General features: G+C 38.4%; 1 long non-coding RNA gene across 1 annotated transcript in view; it reads left to right on the top strand.

Annotated features, from left to right (window-relative positions):
• Positions 1 to 14,245: 14,245 nt before the first annotated feature.
• LOC134673426 (uncharacterized) overlaps positions 14,246 to 18,630 on the top strand; it is a 155,541-nt gene continuing 151,156 nt past the window's right edge. The window contains exon 1 of the long non-coding RNA XR_010099474.1: positions 14,246 to 14,355. This is a non-coding gene — a long non-coding RNA (uncharacterized LOC134673426). The remainder of the gene's footprint in view (positions 14,356 to 18,630) is intronic.

Raw genomic sequence — 18,630 nt, 5'->3', positions numbered from 1 at the left:
GAAAGTTGATTCAACATTGTAGCTCGTGTTGAGCCAACCTCTACTTCGAAAGGTTGATTCAACAGTATTTTATCAGATAGATGCAACACAAACGCACTTATTGATACTACAGAACTGTTTTGTTGAAAATACTATTTTATCTCGGTTGATACTACAAAACATTTTGAGTATTCCCAATAAAATTAGTATATGTTGACACAACAAAACTGCTTTGTTGAAAATACTATTGATTCTAGGTTAATACAACACCAAGACACTTATTGCCTCAACAAAACTACACTGTTAATTTTATAATTTAATTGAGGTTAATTTAACAAAACATACATGTAGATCTAACTATTACAAGATAAGTTGGTTCAACATTGCAGGACTGTTAACCCTACCCTTTTTTTTAAGTACATTTAACCTTTAAAGCGGGTAATATCAACATCAATACATTTGATTGAATCAACACAACGAGTTTGTTAAAATTACCATTTAATCGAAGTCAACCCAACCTATGCTTTAAAGGTTAATTCAACATTAAGATTAGGTATTTTTAACACTAACGCACTCATTGACATAACAAAACTGTTTTGTTGAAAATACTATTTTATCTAGGTTGATACTACAAAAAATTTTGAGTATTCCCAATAAAATTAGTATATGTTGACACAACAAAACTGCTTTGTTGAAAATACTATTGATTCTAGGTTAATACAACACCAAGACACTTATTGCCTCAACAAAAATACACTGTTAGTTTTATTATTTAATCGAGGTTAATTCAACAAAACATACATGTAGACCTAACTATTACAGCCAAAGTTGTTTCAACAGTGCAGGACTGTTAACCCTACCTCTTTTTGAAAGTACATTTAACCTATAAATCAGGTAAATTCAACACCAAAACATTGATTGAATCAACACCACGATTTTGTTGGCTGTATTTAAAATATATTGGGTTGAGCCAACAATATAGTAAGAGTTGATCCAATATAGTAACTCGGTTAACACAACCTTGAGTAAAAGGGTTAATCTAACATTAAAAACACGTAGATTTTACTGACATGGTTTGTTATTTTTACAGGTTTGCACCAAGTGCAAACTAGTAAAACTAACCATTGAAAGTAAATAGATTCAACACTAACATACTTGTATTTTTAACATTTCAAGTACGTTAAACCAAACCTTGTTAGAGAGTTAATTTTACTGTCATGGTTTGTTGTTTTTACAGGTTTGCACCAAGTGCAAACTAGTAAAACTAACCATTGAAAGTAAGTAGGTTCAACACAAACATACTTGTGTTTTTAACATTTCAAGTGCGTTAAACCAAACCTTGTTAGAGAGTTAATTTTACTGTCATGGTTTGTTGTTTTTACAGGTTTGCACCAAGTGCAAACTAGTAAAACTAACAAAAATGTAAAGGTTAAGTAATGAATTAATAGTTTGCTAGACGGTTAAATTAACCATTGTGCTACTTGTAAAAACAACTAAAAATCGAAGGGTTGGTGCTATATCAACCCCTTGTTAGAGGGTTAATTTTACCATTATATTGAAATGTTGAATCAACAAATATGCAATAAGTTGAAGTTACCGTAACTGATCAACAATACAGTTTTTGTTGATTCAACAAAACTCAAGGGTAGGTGCTATATTAACCCATAAATTTTGTTGAAATATGGTAAAACCAACTAAAAAATTCTTTCAGTGTGGGTGACCGTTTTCTTTTTGCATTTTTTCCTTTTTTTTTGCTTTATGGTACGGAACCCTACGTGCGCGAGTCCGACTCGCACTTGCCCGGTTTTTTGTTTGTATTTTGTTAGCCTACTGTACTGTATCAGCTATGAAACAAACTTGAGAACGTAAATTGATGTTGTTAACGAAGCTGAGATTAACGAGCCCCCGATTCTGCACCAATCCGACTCAGTGCTACCCGCTTAAACTGGAAAGCTCTGGTAATAGCGTCTATATTTCCGTGTTCTTATAACCCGGCAACCTTCAAATCAAGAGTGAACAGGCACCTTCTGGGCGAGCTCGCTCCATCGTAGGCCACGTCTACGCCTCGGCTAGTCTGTGGCCATGAGTGAGCCCATTCAAAATAAAAAAATAAAAATTACCTAACAAACTAGAATAACTATAAAAGTAAAAGTTTATATTATACTATCGTTATTACTATCGTTATCTCGCCTAAAGACATGTCCAAAGTACTGCAGTATGCGCGACTGTACCAGGGTCGATAAACGCTGTGTGATGCCGATCTCCTGGAGTATGGACCCGTTGGTGCGGTAATCCGTCCACGATATCCCAAGCATCCTCCCGCCCCACATCTCAAGGGCATCTATCTTTCCCTTTTCCAAAGAAACTGTGCCCCCTTGTAAAACAAATAACCATTGTTCCATGGTTGCGTGTTATCTTAACACGCAGTTAAATCAATTGAGTAACTTCGAGAAATCAATCAACTTATCAATCATCGCCCTAACACTGTTTGGGGGGTTTATCCACAGCTCATTTATTTGGGAGGGTCGGTCGGTCTATATTATTTCTGTAACAATTATTAGTACGTAAATGTTGATACCAAATTTCACGTCATTTACGGGACGCAAGTAGTAAATTTGTAGTCAACTTTTAACTACGAAACAACAAGCAAAGCTACAAAAACACTGGTGCAGTCGCTATCAGATATATCAGAGCGGCCATGGCGCTCACAAATATCTGAACACGCCTCTATTGTCAAGGCGTTAGAGTGCGTGTTCAGATATTGTGAACATCTTGGCTGCTCCGATATGTCTGATGGCGACTGTACTTATGTTTCTTTTTAAATTAGCCCTCAAGCTGCCAAATGGAAAAGTATTCTTAAAAACGTTTCCTACTAAAAATCTTTTTCTACTCATTCCTAATTTCGACCTTATTTCAACGTTAAAGGATTCAATTTGCTTTAAATATATTCGTTCGTGTTTTGTGATGTTTTTATTTAAACAAAAAATACTGGAACCGTTTAAGTGGTCAAGTCAACATGTTTGCGCTAGGCTAATAGAATTGTATTTTGGTTTAAAAAGTAAAATATAATTTGCAATAATAAACTTAGGTAGGTACGTTACCTCTATATTATTATTTATGACTTATAATTGTAGTATCTTGGCAATAATTTTTGGTTTAGACTGTTGGCAACTTGGCAGTCGCTTCTCATGAACCAGTGCTTGCGCCATTTCTTGTAGAAACCACTCAGTTCGTCTCAACTTCCTAATGGAATATGTTCGGACTCGAGACAAGAGGACGCAACTATTTGAAGCTAGGGGTTACGCAGGTTTTGATATTGGGATTTTTAGTCGATATTGGAGGATCCCCTGTCTCATCATCATCATCATCTCAGCCATAAGACGTCCACTGCTGAACATAGGCCTCCCCCTTGGATCTCCATACGTGCCGGTTGCAAGCGACCCGCATCCAGCGGGATGACACAGCGGGATGAAGCGGGAAGACAAGCCGATTAGCGGCTGAAGTGGCAATGGGCAGGCCACATTGCACGAAGAGATGATGGCCGATGGGGTCTAAAAGTGCTCGAGTGGAGACCACGGACTGGCTAGCGCAGCGTAGGACGTCCACCTACAAGATGGACAGACGATTCCCTGTCTAAAACTCAGAAAATCGTGAACAATTTTTTTGATATCTAGTACCTTACCTAACACTTATTGAAACTCTATAATGTCTAGGCCCAACAGAGCCGACATGTCTCATTGATAAAGGCTTCTTTTAAATATGTACGTAGATAGAAAAAACTTATAGTTTTTAACATGACTTACTTACTACCACTTACTTTGTTGGCGCGGTGACCCAAAATGAGTCTTGGCCTCCAACACAAGAGCACGCCACTTTGATCGGTCCAGAGTGGTATCCCGCCAGCTTTCAACCGAACATAATAGGTGAGACAAAAGCGCATCGTCTCCGCTGGCTTGGCCATCTCGAAAGGATGGGTGAAGATCGGGCAGCCAAAAGGACCTACCTGGGTCGACCAACTCCTGTCGGGCGCCGTCCTGTTTTTAACATGATAAAAATATAATTCGCATCTCCGCCAGAAAAACTCAATTTGCTTCCTAACGACGGTGGAGAGTGGCACTCAATTAATCCTGCGAGAATTTCCGTGAAAAATGATGGCGGGCTTACGTTCACCAAAATATCTTAATTACGCCCCTTAATTAAGATATTGTTGGACAAGTATACAGGATGGCTCAAAATACGTTGACATAAAATACTAAGGCTTATTATTAACTAGCTGTGCCCGCGGCTCCGCCCGCGTGGAATTCGATCTGTGTCAGTAAGCGGCTAATTTCTAATCCTAATTTCTCTCCCTCTCCCCTGGAGGCGGAACTTGAAGTATAGTTGACAGATGGATATGCTAGAGGACTGCAGTCCAGATACAATATTTTACAATTAGGTACCACAAAATAAAACTACAATCCAAAATCAATAGTTTTTCGATATTTTTCGATATAAAAACGCAAATTGATAGATAGTTGTAAATTGTTACTTTTAGTATGGAAATCGGTCACATCATTTTATCTCGAAAATTGACAGTGCTGCAGCAGTAACGTTGCAATAGAGTAATGCTGCTGCAGTCGCCACACATCAGAAAGTTGTTGAAAACGCGAGCAGGCGTGTCTCACTCCGCGATTTCGTCGCTTTGCTACAGGTAGCTAAAAGTACATCCGTTCGGCCCCAATTTTGGGGTTTGCCATAAGCCGCGCGTGGCGCTGTCGCCACCTAGCGGCCATATCTGTGCTGATCGTAACAGACGCGTTTTGTTAGAGTGAGTCTTCTGCACTTAGTACTATTAATTATTCTGAAACGCGAGCGAAGCGAGCGCGAAAATTTTTCGATATAAAAACGCAATTTGATAAACAGTTGTATATTTTTACGTTTAGTATGGAAATCGGTCACATCATTTTATCACGAAAATCGCCAGTGCTACAGTAGTAACGTTGCAACAGAGTAATGCTGTTGTAGTCGCCATACATTAGAAAGTTATTGAAAAGGCGAGCGAAGCGAGCGCGAAAATTTTTCGATATAAAAACGCAATTTGATAGATAGTTGTACATTTTTACTTTTAGTATGGGAATCAGTCACATTATTTTATCACGAAAATTGACAGTGCTGTAGTAGTAACGTTGCAACAGAGTAGTGCTGCTGCAGTCGCCATATCTTAGAAAGTGTTTGGTAACGCGAGCGAAGCGAGCGCGAAAATTTTTCGATATAAAAACGCAATTTGATAGACAGTTGTACGTTTTTACTTTTAGTATGGAAATCGGTCACATCATTTTATCACGAAAATTGACAGTGCTGCAGCAGTAACGTTGCATTGCAACAGAGTAATGCTGCTGTAGGCACCATACATTAGAAAGTGATTGAAAACGCGAGCGAAGCGAGCGCGAAAATTTTTCGATATAAAAACGCAATTTGATAGATAGTTGTGCATTTTTACTTTTAGTATGGAAATCAGTCACATCATTTTATCACGAAAATCGACAGTGCTACAGCAGTAACGTTTAACAGAGTATTGCTGCTGCAGTCGCCACCCGAATGTCACTTTTATCATAACTTATAATGTAATTGTAAACGCGAGCGAAGCGAGCGCGAAAATTTATCGATATAAAAAACGCAATTTGATGGACAGTTATACATTATTTTTTACTTTTAGTCCCAACCAGGCGCGAATCCAGGATTTCATACAGAGAAGGGACGGGACAGTTTTCTATCAGCCTAGCTTCGCATAGGGCTCGACATTTAAGGGTCTCAGCGAGGTTGTTTTCATACAGAAAAGATGCAAGAAAGCAGAGCTTTGAATTGACCAAGTGAATTGAATTGGCGAAGTGTGAGCAAGGCAGAAGGCCCAGCTGCGAAAGAGGAAGGCTTGGATTTGGATCCACGCCCAAGTGTAATTAAGGGAGAAGATCAACTTTGCCATAAGGCAGAAGACCTCGCGTAAGACCTTATGCCGAACTGCAAAAGAGTGGCTTGAAATCGAATCTATGCATGTAATCATGACTCTTCTACTGCTCGCTCTTTGGCTTCACTCGAAAGCGCTACTTCATAGGATGCTTTTAGTTTTCGGCTTTCACGGGGCCCCTTATAACACTTTGACAGTTAGGTCTCAGGATCGCGGCTAAGGAGCAACTCGGCTTGGCCGACAAATCTGGCGTGCAAGAGAGCAAAATTTGCTATAAAATCGGTAACCTATGTCGAAAAAATCGGCTGGCCACAAGCCCGAAAGCAAGATTTTTTTCCATGACTTTAAGGGCCTCCGCGTAAGGTCAAATCGAAAGCCTACGTTGGAGATGTTCTTACGTACCCTCACTCTCTTACTTGATCCCTACGGCCCTTCGTTATTAGATGGGTACTTGTATGTACACGTATAAAAGTTTCATCTAGGTACCTACTCCACGACGACTGCAGTGCTGATGCAGCCTGCGCTTTTTTTTGCCTACGGTTTTGGTGCCATAAGCAAGTTCTTATTTTGCTTAAAAGGGTTAATCCGGCACTGCAAATGACAGAGGTCAATGTTTTTCAAAGTACCCACCTTCGTGGTCATTATTATTAAGTGCTTAAAGTAGGCGATACGTATGAATATAGATTTGATATGGGTGCGATATAAATACGATTAGGTATAATTCATGATAGAGAAAATTAACAATTTTAAATAACTATGCAATTATACGCGTGTTGATATGTGTGTTTATTTTACCTCTACGTAACTATGTACACTCATTTTTAGTTTTCTTGATTACTTAATGTTTACTCAATTCCCCAAAAGATGGCACTGTGCAATGAGGGGCAATTAATTTACTGTCGTTTAATTTTGTTGTATTATTAATTTATTAAATCAACATAATTATTCCATTATTTTTGTTGATATATTCGTACCCCCTTTCTAAACTTAGAGTTAATTTGGCAAAATCTTTCCTCGGTGGCTTATTCATGTCACAATGTATTAAATTCAGCGCCATCTGTTAGTTTACCAGGATACTCAATAGTTGTAGCACAACTATTGAGCAATAGTTGAAAAGAGTTTGCCCCTCTTTCCTAAGTAGCGCCATAAGATTCAGAGGCAAACTTAAGTCAATCGAGTGTTGTGGCTACCCCCCCCTTTTAGGGGTTGAATTTTTATAGCCTAAAACCTGGCCGGGGATTTTCTCGACAGATTAGTAAAGTTTTCATCAAAATCCGTTCGGCCGTTTTCACGTGATGCGCGTTCAAATAAACAGACAAACAGATAAACAGACAAACAGATAAACAGATAAACAGACAAAAATTCTAAAAACTGTTGGAACGTGTTCTGTTATCGATTCTAAGTATCCCCAGCCAACTTTTTTTCAAATATCTTCCATGTACAGACTTTCGACCGTCTTCAGCTTTATTATATGTATAGATACGTTTAACAAACGTTTGCGTTTGTGTTTTCAAGCTCAAAAAGAGTATTTTGAAGATAGGTTGCGTTTTATTTTGGTTAAATGATTGTATCTTTATTTTTTATGACATTTTGTAAGAGAATAGCTCTATATTAAGGCTCTAATATTCGCTTTATTTTTTTGTTAGGTATAGTTTCAGTTAATTTATTTTATATGGTAGGTACTTAAGTATTACGTTTGTATTATTTGGGTGAATCAACTTTTTCTTGTCACTAGTTGCCATGGTTACGGTCTCCTGAGTCAGTCTTACAACACTAGTTTATTCGTATTTAAATGAACCAAACATGAATTTTTCCGTAGTTAGTTATTAGTTAGGCTTTTCCATAATGGTACATCTACAAAGCACGTTTGTAGAACATGGTACATGAGTTCTTCTAACAAACAATGCTACTATTGTCTCCTGGCTGATGGAACAGAATAACAACACGAAATAGTTGATCGACCCAATGACCCATTTACGTTAAATAAACACTTTTGTAAAAGATTTGTCAGTAAATGTTCCAGAAACTCTTTTGACAACGTATTTTTGGGCCACCCTGTATTAGTTACCTAAGGTTCTGAAGTACCTTTTAGTATACGTAGTCGAAGACAATTTTTGGCACAGTCGACGTCAAAGATATGTTTACACTTTTGCACCTTACTCCTTTGTAATAAGGCGAAAAGTGTAAACATATCTTTGACGTCGACTGTACAATATCGAAAAATATAGGGCGGGAAGTTTTTTATTTATGTTTCCAACAAAATACATATTTTGATACAGCCCATTAACGTCCGTGCTAAACTTTAGCCAGAAGTGACATAACGAGCCATCCTGCAGTCTTTATGTTTTTGGCCGTTTATCTACTACAGAGTATCGGTCCGATTTGAACTTAAAGATACCTTAAGAAAATGTATTACAACTAAAATAGCAAAATAAATTAATCATAAATCTAGCCCTAAATTAGCCTGAGGCATTGTTCCCAGGACGCTGGCCGCGTTTCTGCACAGCGAGGCTGAGTTTTTGTGCAAAAAAGAAAATTTAAGATATCTACGTCAAATATTACGTTTAGATACGATATGGATGTCAGTGTCAAAAGCGATGTTTCTTCAAACAAAACCGTCTCTTTTGACACTGACATATCTAATCCATATCGTATCTATAGTCTGTATCTTTAGGTATTTAAATAAAAGTAAACAAACAATTTGTATATTTTCGGGTAGTTATAACATTTATTGGCTAACCAACTAAATACAAACCACCTGGATCAGTCACTGAACGACCTGCATTTAACCTAGGTACTTTATTTGATCATGTAATGTTTTCATCTACCCTCAACTGGCTTAAGGAGCCATTTGAGGTTAGATTTTGTTTATTTTTATTTAAACCTAAAGATACAGACATAGACGTAATATTTGACGTATCTTATGTTAGAATCGGGCAGTATAAGTGAATGAAAACCGCCGGGCGCTATCGGGGGATGAAATACGCAGCCCTATCTGCAGGGGGTGCTAAATCTTCACATCGACGCGGAGGAAGCATGGGGGTATGTCGCTGGCAGGATTCGTCTCCCCATTAGGCCTCCTATAAACTATTGGCGATGATCCAGATACTCCTCCTTCTTCCTCGCGTTATCCCGGCATTTTGCCACGGCTCATGGGAGCCTGGGGCCGCTTGACAACTAATATACCAAGGGGAAACAAGGCCTTATTGGGATTATCCCGTTTTCCTCACGATGTATTCCTTGACCGAAGAGCGACTGGTAAATTTCTCTCCCCTCCCCCTGAGCTTCCCGTGCCAGTACGTTACCTCAGCGCGCCCTGTCGTTGGCCGCCCGCTCCGGAAATGACGGCAAAGGCTCTAGTGCCAACTGTAAAGAACTGCGCACTCCCTCAATGATACATTATTTTTTATCTCTTACAGATAAATATATTACTTAATATTTACAGCTATTACAGGGTGACCCACAAACACGTTGAAAATTTTTGGAACGAAGTTCCTTATCAGATTCACGGCTCGATTCTGAAAATGTATTAGATCTCTACTAGACCTCAACAAGTTACGATATGGATAAATTAAAGATATTTATTTTGTAAGATAGATATGTCAAATTTGACGTTTCCGCGATTCTGGAGGTCCTCTTGAACGATTTCGACAAGTTATGACTTAGATATCCAAGTCACATCTAGTCGATATCTAATGTAAATCTAGTTGATCTCTATATCGTTTCTAGATCTTGTGATTATCTCGTTTCCCGAATACGCGTGTCAGATGGTTTACGGATGGGGGCTAAGCGAAAAAAAGTGTAAGGTTTTGGTGTCACAAGCCATATTAGTGAGATATAATGTAACTGTCAAATTTTGCCGTCAAAAACCATACTAGTGTTGCACTAGTATGGTTTTTGACGGAAAAATTTGCCTAACGACGTAAGTGTCAAATTTTGCCGTCACAAGCCATACTAGTGTGATATATGTAAATGTCAAATTTTGCCGTCAAGCCATACTACGCACTAGTATGGCTGTGACGGCAAAATTTGACATATAAAATTCGGCATTACATATATCCTGTTATGAGACTAATGAGGATGAGGATGACGGACAAACACCAAGATAATTAAAAAATTACCCACTTTCAGAACATGAGAAATGAAATAGTACATTACGATACAAGTGCAAAAAGTGGGAAATTCGCACGTGTATTGTACAACGTTTTACAGTACGTTATGAGACTAATGAGGATGAGGATGACGGACAAACACCAAGATAATTAAAAAATTACCCACTTTCAGAACATGAGAAATGAAATAGTACATTACGATACAAGTGCAAAAAGTGGGAAATTCGCACGTGTATTGTACAACGTTTTACAGTACATATGGCCCTTTGAATTTTTGGCATAGACTCGTTTTATTTTTTTATTTTATATTTTACTTTATTAGGTACACTAAACAGACATCGTACAATATCATGGGTAATACATTTGCACATTATGGCTTAAATCTAGCACGAGATCCAAAACAAGTGTACACAACATGTTTTACAATTGAGCGGAAATATTACAAACTAATTAACACCATATTATAGCTACAGTGAAAAATATCAGAGAAGAAATATCTATCTAAACATTACAATTTCTAACTAAACATTACGTTTTGTCCTTAATCCCGTTCTAGGGCGGTAAAGTAGCACCATAATGTGCTGTAAAGATTATTTCAATTATTGAATTTAAACTGTTGTGAGACATACTAACATATTATTTATATTGGATACAATATTAAAACTAAAGTTAAAACTAGAAATAAAATAAAAAATACAAACTATAAAATATACTTACCCATAAAAAACCAAACTATAAAAAGAACACCCCGTCCAACAGGTCGGACTGCGGCATGGACCCCATGACACTGGCGGCGTTACCTCTCTGTATCGCAAGGGAAATACGTTGAGAGAGGTACGCACCAGCCCTGGGGTCCCCTGTGGTGTCAACCAGCCGCGCCGATAGTGCTCCTATAAATGTTTTCATGACATACTAACATTAAATAATTTTACGGTTTAGACTCACTTGTTTTTGTTTGATCTAGACTGTTAGTGCTTGAGAAAGGAGACCTAGGCTCTCCGAAACATGTCGCGCGAGTGACTAAAAACAATTGAGTCTAAACCGTAAAATTATTCAATGTTATTTCAGTTAAAAGACATCACCGTCCTTACTGTGTCTGGATTCGGCCACAAAACTGTGGGATAAATCCGTCATAACACCGTGGCGCCATCTCCATCATCGGCGTCAAACGTTAACACTCCATGAGCGACAGCAGGCTTTGGCAAATCCCGCCGTTACACCGAACGAGAGCTTTCCAGCCTTCGACACCTCTGATTTATAGCCCAGATATAAAATAAATAAAACCGGTCAAGTGCGAGTCGGAATCGCGCGCGAACGGGTCCATGCCATTACGCAAAAAACGACTAAAAAAACACGTTTGTTGTATGGGAGCCCCACTTAAATATTTATTATATTCTGTTTTTAGTAGGTATTTGTTGTTATAGCAGCAACAGAAATACATGATCTGAAATTTCAATTGTCTAGCTATCGCCTAGTTAGCAGACAGATGGACAGCGGAGTCTTAGTAATAGGGTCCCGTTTTTACCCTTTGGCTACGGAACCCTTGGATATGTCACCGTAAAATTGTAAACACTCGTCAGTTTATAATATCGCTAGTTAGATTATAAACTGACGGCAGGGAGATTATAATCTAACCTAACCTAACCTACGTTAGATTATAAACTAACGTGTTCACAATCTTACGGTGTCAGATATAATACTTTGATGGGTAACCGTTTTTTTGCCTTTTTTTAAATTATGGTACGGAACCCTTCGTGCGCGAGTCCGACTCGCACTTGCCCGGTTTTTATATATTTTCCGAGCAAAGCCCGGTCTCCCAGATATTTATTAAATAATTATTTATTTACATTTCTGGCTCCCGTTTCCCGAACGACATACAATTTAATAAACAAAGTTGTCCAATGCAATCTGCATGTTAATAAGAAAAGTTTCCGATCGGGCTCGGCAGGGCGCCGGCCAAGTTCGCACAATTTACTGTAATTCCATTCGGCTGTGCGATCACAAGATGGCGTAGCTTGGGTGTTTAATACCAGTGAATAATTTTACTATAGGTTTTTTTGTTAGGCTGTTACTTATTTCAATTATTGTTGTTTAAGATTTTAATCTGGATTGAAATAGCATTAAAACAAAATTTGATACATCTTCAGTATAATTTAGGGCCAAATTATATATTCCACTGAATACGCGTTTGTTTCAATGTTTTACTACAAGTAAATATAGGTACTTACTTATATTTATATAACGTTTACAGTACATATGGACCTATTTTTCCGCACTAGTGCGTAAAATAGCACTTTTCGTGCGTATGTCAAAAGTTAAAAGGGCCATAATGTACTGTAAAGGTTGTACGATACACGTGCGAATAGGTAATTTGCAACTCGTGTCAATTTATCGCCACTCGTTTCGAATTTCCTCTTTTCCGCACTTGTATCGTAAATAACTATTATAAGATTCTAGGATATATTATGAAAAACATATTCGTCTCGTTTATAACAAATGTATCGTTCCATTTCAGTTTATTTATAGAATGCAGGGATCATCCGAAATTGTAATGGTTACCAAAACATAACTTTTCGATATACCCCTTAACTCCTGTTAAGCTAACTTTGCTATAAATACAGCTATCATTTATTACACCCGGGACGTTTAAATCCGTCGAAACCTCTAATTTATAACCCTATAATATTAGCAATGCTGATAGCTATAATCATTCTAAAACTTTAATGGCCACTGTACATGATAATTTGGTTCAGAACTTGGCTTGACAAACCCTTTGCAATAAAGCAAATGGCTGATATGATATTCAACTCTATTGACAGATATTAAAGTTCAAATTCAAATAAATATTTTTATTACATGCAGTAAGGGGTTAATATATCTGTTGGTATGTGAAATCTAAGTAAAGTTAGTTGTATCAAAATACTTTTGGTAGTAAAATCTTGAGCGCCACCAATAATGAAAACCAACCAACAAACAGAATTTAATCCATGCGATCCAAAATCAGAAGTACAAAATTTATTTTGCCTTTTCATCTTAGTCACCAAAAATCCAAGATAGCGTGAAAAAATTAAGTTACATAATAGAATGGGTCATAATCCGGATTTAGAGGTCCGGAAGTAGGGGATCATTAAAACTTTTCGAGTTATACTTCAAACCGAGCCGAGTTTTGATTAGGGATTGTGGGCCGTGTTGGCATTTTAAGTATTTCCAGTGGATATATACCTACTGTTGAGAATAAATGTAATTTAAAATATTTTAGTAATCTTTGTGAAGTTAAAACTGTCCCATTCTCTCCTGTAAAAAGTGACAACTCGTTATGTCATACATGTGACGTCTCACGACTTTCACGGGTAAAGGTACCTTAAGGGGTATCCAGACGGGACTGACGAAATCAGTCGATTTGTTCAGGAAAATAATTGGTCAATCTCATTTAGCGCATACAAATTAAATCACCAATTTGCATTTTGCTATGAAAATTGGCATTTTTGTGTCCGCACCTGCTGATGTGATCGGGGAATCAAATTGGTATTTGCGTCCGCACGGCCCTGTTCGATCGGAGAATTTCATCAGATTGGCGAAAAATTGTCTCGTCTGGATACAATGGCGGTTGGCGCACGGCTCTTGTCGCTTAGCATCGCAGTAGGCGCCATTCATTTATTACGTAAGACGATTTTAGCCAGTTTTTAACCCCCTCTTACCCCTATGTAAGAAAAAATTAGAATAGGAACTCAAACGCCTTCGAGATACCGAGATGTTGGAGGTCTGACGCCATAGCTTTTACAAGGGAGGAAGGCGGAGGAGGTTTTATAAAGGACCTCTGATGCTTGCGCGGATTCGTGCCTGGTGCAAATGCTGGCCATCACTATCCAACGTCGTAACGCGGCAAGTGTGATGGGCACCTTTGCACCCGGTTCAATTCATAGTAACCTTACAAAAAAAAAATACAACAAAAAAAAAGGTTAAAATTTTACAAATGAATAATCCGAATCCGTTCGGATTGGCCACGAGCATGCCAAACTGCACTAGTGTGCACCAGCTGGTGCATCTGCCCGCGACGTGACGTCACTGTGCGGACAAGTGTAAAATTGCACCAGTCACCATGGACACAGATCACATAATAATGGATCCGCAGTACGAGGCCCAGCCATACAAATGAAAATACAGAATTTGTCACCGAAATTGCAGGGAATAGAGTTGATTTTGGTTGTTTGAAAATTGAACGAAACAAGACAAATGCAACTCTATTTCAATTGAATATGATTTAAATTTCATCGAACTGAATAAGTACTTTAGGTAGGACCTTGGGCCTAAGGAGGATAAGTTATTAACCGTCTTCAAAAAAAGGAGGAGGTTCTCAACTCCTCGGTTTCTTTTTTATGTATGTTTCCTATTATTTTACAATAAACCTTTTTGTTCTTAATTAAGGTACACACCTAAATATTTCATGCGTTAATTATCTTTGATTAACCTTCAACATTCATTACAATTAACATGGAAATTAAGTTCAAGGCTAAACTGAATGAAACATTAATATCATTCAAGAACAATTAGAATAAATGTGATTTCACACAGATTTGGAGGATGATTCCATTTTAACAATTTGCTACGGTGTTGATGTCGGCGGCCGATCGTAAGATCAGGCATATCGTGAAATTCCTAGGCATATCGCGAAACGTGAAAATCTTTGACCCGTTCCCTGAGTCGACGGAGCCCCGCTACGCGAGGCTCCTATTTCTGAGCAGTTTGCCCTTCGGGCATCTAAAGCAACCTAACGAACCTATCCTACCTATATATTGGTTTAATGTGACTATCGTCAAAACATTACACAGGAACATTACGATCTGCCTGATCTTACGATCGGCCGCCGACATTGATACGAGCTTGACATAGCGATTGGCGTACAACCAGTGGGGAGACACTCCCGACTTCGGGCGAACTCGGCTCCGTTCGGCTCAGCATTACTCCGAGCAATTATTAGGGTTGAACTAGACGTCCCTTTGCGTGCACGACCACAGATAAGATAATAACTTGAATTTTGACAACCCTAAATAGTCGATAGTGGCATAAGTTAGAAAGGGATATCATAATTCGACCCTGAATCGCTGTCAAACTTCGGTTTTGTAGGAAGTGTCTTTCTGGCGGTAGTACTATTACCTTCGAGCAACACGGAAGGGAAGCGGCATTCGCACTATTTCCCCTCTGCCGAGGTACAAGATTAGCGCGTCAATCTAATCTAGCGCGGGTAATAAAACTAGTTGCACTTGGATTTTTACACTAGACCTAGTCCAGACGCGTGCGTGAACACTGCTGCACAAAAATGCCTATTTGCTCGGTTTTTTGTTATAAAAAGAGGTCGGGGACATCAAATTTACAAAAAGAAAGTGTTACATTTCACATGTAATACTTTTTTTTACATATCATACGTTAAATTACATTTAAATACAATTATTATATTTAAGTCTCAAGTAATTGTTGGATTTATCGATTTTGCTCGCTCAGTACAAATTGCGGATCGGTCGAGCGACAAATCCGACTTCTCATCTCTCAGAATACAATGACATACTTCAACGAAAATGTGTTAGTGTGCGTGTTGTGACACTAGTCACTCGTCCGTACACAAAAAGAGATCGAGGTTTGCAAGATTTGTCTTTGACGTGTGTCATTTTCTATGTATTTGTGTCGTCATTACAGATTGGGTTTTGTATGTAAGTGTGTGAGAAATGCGACTGTGTGCACCTTTCCCCCCGCGAAAAATGGCAGAAAGATTTGTACGGCGAGATATCGCTAGGGCCCCTCCCTTCCGACGTGTCGGAAGCCGGTGTTGCTCGAAGACTATTACTTAATACTGTAGTACAACTCACGCGCGACTCTCTCTTAATGTTTTAAAGCATTTAATAACTGGAGTGGCCATTAAGAGCTTACCCCTTTGTCGAAGAACTGTGTGCAAACTTTTGTATGGACTGACATGGCTATGTGTACGTTAAGTACGTACAAATAATGTAGAAATAGCAATACATTTGACGTCCCCTCCCGCAAAAATCGGCAGACTGTTTCGTAAAGAAAATGACAGCGATGACATCTCCTTTCTAACTGCCGTATTCGTACTTCAAGATATTCACAAGAGACGACACGTACTAGATCCATTCTAGATACGTTATAGTTTAGATATCAACTAGTTCTCTTTTGCAGCGCAATTCAGGCAACCACAATGTCACTTTTACGTTAGATAGAGTAATAGACCGGGAGATAGTGACACATTTTACTGGGTCATTTGTACCAGTATGGCGGTTCGTCAGGGATCTAAGCATGTAATGAAGGAAAGAAAAATGATGGTCATAGCGCTGGTACCGGCGGCCCAATCGCGTGGGCGTTAGTCGAACGTGTCGGATAAAATACGAGTGTCGAACGATTTGTTCCACAAAAATCCTCGTATTTTCCGATAGTCCATAAAAAAGAAGTAGGCGGTAGCGTAATGCCATACTTCTCCGGTGTGACTTACAGCCCGCCATACTGAGGCGACCACATAATTTAAAAAAAAACAATTCAACCATTTGTGCCAAGCTAATTTTTGCACAGGTGATCATCGTCGAGCAGCCATTCATGGACATCACCATGCCATACTCTTCGGATGGTTCCAAATGGCCGCCATACCGCCGCAAGGGAGTTAATTTTTTTTTTTTGCTAAACGTTTTGTACCGGTATTGCATTTGAATTTTTGGAAAGTATTTAATAAAATGTGACCGTTATTATAATTGCCATACTTATAGTAGGGGGAAAAAATGCTGCCATACTTGAAAAACTTATTTAATCGACACGTTTCAAAAATACGACTATGTATACGTAAAATAATTTTTTACAGCATGGCATCATCATATTCTGTTTGTTTGGATACAATTATACCTAAAAAAAATATTTCAGATTATAACTACGGGGTGGACGACTGTGAGACTGAAGCCAAGACTTAAAACAAAAAACAATTTTTTGACGATTTAGTTTACCAGTATGACATTTGGATTTTTGGAAATTATATGATGCAATGTGACCATTATTATATTTGCCATACTTCTAATGGGGAAAAAGGGGCACCATACTTGAAAAAAAAAAAAAAATTGTACACATTTGCCACCTCCTACAGGTATGGCATTATGAGATTTCCATTTATGATCACACAGAAAGTCTTGAAAAAAAATTACAAGATGGTACAAATCATTTAGCAATAAAAAAAATTAACTCCTTTGCGGCGGTATGGCGGCCATTTGGAACCATCCGAAAAGTATGGCATGGTGATGTCCATGAATGGCTGCTCGACGATGATCACCTGTGCAAAAATTAGCTTGGCACAAATGGTTGAATTGTTTTTTTTTTTAATTAATGTGTTCGCCTCAGTATGGCGGGCTTTAAGTCACACCGGAGAAGTATGGCATTACGCTACCGTCTACTTCTTTTTTATGGACTATCGAATAATACGAGGATTTTTGTGGAACAAATCGTTCGACACTCGTATTTTATCCGACACGTTCGACTAACGCCCACGCGATTGGGCCGCCGGTACCAGCGCTATGACCATCATTTTTATTTCGTTCATTACGTACTTAGACCCCTGACGAACCGCCATACTGGTACCAATGACCCAGTAAAATGTGTCACTATCTCCCGGTCTATAAGATATCTATTAGATGTGAATTGGATCTCTAAGTCATATCCTGTGGAAAACGTTCAAGAGTATCTCCAGAATCGCGCAAATGTCAGGTTAGATCTTAAACATATCGTTATCGTATCTTGATGATGTCTAAAAGATATCTAATAGACGTCTATTTCAAAATCCGAATCAAGCCCTAAATGCTCTAAGCTTCATTTGTCATGGACCAATCAACATGAGCGATCATCAAGACCGTATCAAAATAAAATCAAAACTATAACAAACAAGCCCTAAAATCTGCATCGAGCTCCTGAATGCTCAAAACCATAACAAGTTATCAGAATCAGAATCGAGTTACCGAATGCGTGGTATCGCGAAAATAAATGAGAGAATTTATTTGACCATGAATTTTGCGGTTTGACTTGACAGGTGGCGAGCGAAATGTGTATTTGGAATAATTTTAATTGTAAGCGGAATAACAGTATTACGTTTATGAGTTAATGAGGTTTTCAGGCTGCGAATTGGTTGAATAAACTGTAGGTGATTTTTGTTTAAAATCATATAGTGTCAAAACTATTGCCTTTCCCGCTCTTTTTCTAATAAGCTGTAGGTTACCTAGAATGTCATGTGTTGTCTGCGATGTCCATAACAATGCCTAAATGTTTTTGTTTTTGGTACCCGGCACAATTCCTAAAATTACCAAATCAAAATTATTCACCGAAAATTCTTATCGTGCGTAGTAAATCTTTAAATGTCGTCATTGGCAAAATTCTTTCAGCAAAAAACACAAGAGGAGAAAGCCATATAAAAAAAGCTTGTAAAAAGATCGACCCTCCTGTTTGCTAAATGCCTCAAGTTGCTCCGCCGAGCCTCGTACAGTCGCCATCAGATATATCGGAGCGGCCAAGGTGTTCACAATATCTGAACACGCACTCTAACGCCCTGACAATAGAGGC

The sequence above is a fragment of the Cydia fagiglandana genome, chromosome 18 (genome assembly GCF_963556715.1).
Source record: "Cydia fagiglandana chromosome 18, ilCydFagi1.1, whole genome shotgun sequence".
Taxonomy (NCBI): domain Eukaryota; kingdom Metazoa; phylum Arthropoda; class Insecta; order Lepidoptera; family Tortricidae; genus Cydia; species Cydia fagiglandana.
The sequence above is the reverse complement of the archived record's forward strand: the minus strand, read 5'-3'. Positions and strand labels throughout refer to the sequence as shown.